Genomic DNA, 4,091 nt, shown 5'->3' on the forward strand with positions numbered 1-4,091 from the left:
TTTTTTTATTAAAAAAAAATAGCACTTATTGAAAAAAAATATATTTTTGAGAAAAAATAAACCTGACCAAACAGGCTAAATGTCATTTTCAGAAGTGTCGGTCCTGGTTTCTTGCTTGTTTCTTCACCTTTCCTATCAAATAAACAAGAAAAACAACTGTAACTGTTGGAGTAGAAAAATCCCGTATCTTTGCAATTGATTCGATTAATGGTATTCACATATGTGTCAAATTGAGAGGGATTTCAAATTTTAAATTTATGAGCTCTAGATTCTAGAAAATGTAATTTATTGAATTTTAAACAAATCAATTTTGATCAAAATTGTTAATTCCGTGGAACCCGTAATTTGAACTGAACTATGATATAAGAATGATTTTGTGGATTTAGATAAAATCATAAAAAAGCCAATCCATAGTGGATTGGCAGGAGTTAGGACAGTTGAGATCGTCAGGTGAAAACTTGTCGAGGCGTGCATTACTTCTTTTTTCTACTTCTTTCTTTTGATGGTTCAAATTAAATCATATTTTATTTAATTAAAGAAGTTGGTGTCATATCACAGGCATTTTTTAGAAGTACAAAATGATTTAAATTAAATCATATTTTATTTGATTAAAGAAGTTGGTGTCATATCACAGGCATTTTTTAGAAGTACAATATTTTAACATGTACTAGTTAATTAATTACGAGCACCATATTTCTCAATGTTAAGCTTTCTCCATTTTTATACACAAGCTCTACTCTCTTCTCTCTTCTCTCTCTTCACCCAACGATAACAATACCTAACCTCTCATTTTTTCCGGCCAACGACCACCGGAGGTCGCCCCTGGTAAGTTGGCAGCACCCTTCTCTCTCTCTCCCTCTCTCTCCCTCTCATTTTCTCCCACAGCTTAGTTTCTCTCTCTTTTCCTCTCCTGTCCTCCTTCTACTGCTGTCCACAACCACTGCAGACCCGTACCACCATTGTAGGGTTTGGGTGGTTTCGCCCCTCCCCCTAGCCTTCTCTTTTCTTTCCCTCTTTTTTTGGGGGTTTTCTTTTGGTCCCGCATTACAGGTGGAATCCGAGCAGCAGTCGCGGTGAACAGTACTCCGGTGAACAGTACTCCGGTGAACAGTCGACCAGCGACAGTGTTTCGGCAGCAGTAGAAGCACTACTTAGCTACTATTACAGGTTCTGTCCAGCCTGGAGTTGGTACCTCCGGCTATAGTTAGTTAATTTTTCTGGTGTTCCATCGTTTTAACGAAATTATTCCTGTATTTCTACTCCCTGTAGTTCTATTTTCCGCTTGTATGGTGTTGGTGCCATCTTAGCTCGACCTTTATTATAGTGGCTGCGGTGGATGATGGTAGAGTAAGGTCATGTCCTCAGGGGGGAGGAGGGGTGGGAGGTAGGAAGAGGGTTAAGGGCGGAAAGGGAGCAGCTAGGCTGAGAATTGGGTCCTGGAACATTGGCACCCTGACGGGGAAGTCTATAGAGTTGGCGAAGATTCTTGAGAAGAGGAAGATCAACATAGCATGTGTCCAGGAGTATAGATGGGTGGGAGATAGGGCCCGGGATGTAGATGGGTTTAAGTTGTGGTTCTCAGGAGGCCCGAAGGGCAAGAACGGAGTTGGCATTCTAGTTGATAGAGAGCTCCGTGATCTGGTGGTAGGGGTCAGGAAGGTGAGTGATAGGCTGATAACTATTAAGATAGTAGTTGGAGGGCATACTTTAAACGTGGTTAGTGCTTACGCACTGTTATACCCCGTATTTTTATACGTTAAATGATTCGCAAGCAAATCGACTCAAGTTAAAGGCGAGATTATTTTCGGACATGAAATAGGAACTTTTAATTTTCAATTTTAATTAGTACATAAATTGTTTATAAATTTTATTTAGTGTAGAAATAATATTAGAGATTAGGAACTAATTAATTATGATTAAATTATTAAGTAAGGGATTAGTGATTAATTTAATTAAGCCTTGTGGGCCCCACCCAAAAAAAATGGATAAGGTGGCAATGGGCTGCCACGTGGCACCAAGTGGGGTGCACTTAGGACACTAACGTGTCACTATAAAGAGAGCCATATATATGGGTTGATTAAGGAATCAACAACTATTCCATTCATTCTTTTAGTTGAAGCTTAGAATTTTTTTTTAACAATTTCCATGGCTGCTCACGGCCAGCCATGGATGGGGGAGAAAAAGTGTTTTGTTGCATATTTTGGTCAAGTCCCAAGTAAATTACAAGTTCAAGGAGGTGATAGCAACATTGGATATTGAATTGAGGAAGAAGAAATCGTGAAATTAGAGCAATTAAGTGTAGAAATTCCTCCGAGAAAATTAAGGTAAGATTTTCTTGTTTTAATGTATAATTGTATTAATGGTGTTGTAATGGAAGGATTAAAATTGGATTGGACGAAATTGAAAGTAAAAAAATGCATAAAATTGATGTTATGTGAAATCGTGGGTTGAAATGGATTCAGAAAGGTTGTTGGGTTGTTAGAATTGTTATGGGCTGAATTGTAAGAATTTTGTATGTATATCTCTATTGTTGGTATTTCTGTGTTAACAGGAGAATAATTGGAAATTCGGGTTAGGCGAATATATAGGGGAAATGCTGCCCGATTTTCGTTAAGTCCTTAACTAATGAAAAATCCTAATCAAGAAAGTATAAGTTAAAGAATGAGTTCTATAAGCGATGGGCTACAGATTTACGAACTAGAAAGTATAGTTTACTAACGATAGCGTTACTTTTATATTAAATAGGCTAAAGGGGCGACGAAGCGAACGTGATTACGAATAACCTCTAACAGGTATGTAAAGTTGTCCCTTCTTTCTTTTGGCATGTCTTAGATATAAGTGACGTATGATATGAGCTTTGGGGTAATTCTATTGATAAGTTTCGAGTGTGATTCATGATTCTTATTCACTTCTTCATGTTAGAACTCTTAGGGTAATTGAGCTATTGCCTCTCAAGTCTTCTATACGTTGGATAGTAGTCGGTATGTATAAGCTCCTATTCTTAGAGACTCTACGATGACTGATGCCCTTGACTTCTATAAGCTATTTCATATTATCTTGATACATGTCTATGATTCTTGAGGTTCTATTTGATATAGTCCATAGTGACATTTAAAGGATACTCAACATGACTATCGCCTTTGATACTCGAGTGTTAGATATTCTACTTATTCTATTGAGTCTCAGATGATGATTTAGTTGCATATGGTTACTCCTGATATTCTACTCGTGCATACTGTTATTGTATCATTCACCGAGTCCCGGGCCGGGTATGTTATCGTGCACAGTTTCAGTACATTATTCATCGAGTCCCTCACTAGAGGGTCGGGTACGTTATATGATGATATGATGATGTGATGATACGATGATATGATTATGGCACCGAGTCCCATGATGGGCCGGGTACGGTATACGTGTACACGACTTTATTCACCGAGTCCCTCACTAGAGGGCCGGGTACGGTATATGTATATGATGATATGATGATATGATTGTGGCACCGAGTCCCATAATGGGCCGGGTACTGTATATGATAATGATATGCATGATTTTGTTTCGTAAGGCACATGTACAGTGATTTCGTGATTATTATACTTGTTTCTGGTAATCACTACTTCAGTTATGATCTTTCTTATTGTATTTCATGCTTTATATACTCAGTACATAATCCGTACTGACCCCCTTTCTTCGGGGGGCTGCGTTTCATGCCCGCAGGTACAAATAGTCGGTTTGGTGACCCCTCAGCATAGGGCTTCTACTCAGCTGTTTTGGAGAGCTTCGTTGTTCCGGAGTCTAGACTTTTGGTTCAGATCTTATGATGTATATGTATATGTTTATCCAGGGGTACGGCGGGGCCCTGTCCCGTCATATTTCACTGTTAGTACTCTTAGAGGTCTGTAGCCATATGTGTGGGTTGTATATAGATGTTGTTCGATTGTGTTAGCATGACTTGCATTTTGGGACGTTCCCATTCGTAGTGGCAGCCTTGTCGGCTTGCGTATGTATAGTTGGGACGTTCCCATACGTTATGACAGCCTTGTCGGCTTGTGTACTATGTTATCTTTTGATGGTTGTGACTCCTCAGGAGACAG

The sequence above is a fragment of the Lycium barbarum genome, chromosome 8, assembly GCF_019175385.1.
Source record: "Lycium barbarum isolate Lr01 chromosome 8, ASM1917538v2, whole genome shotgun sequence".
NCBI classification, from domain to species: domain Eukaryota; kingdom Viridiplantae; phylum Streptophyta; class Magnoliopsida; order Solanales; family Solanaceae; genus Lycium; species Lycium barbarum.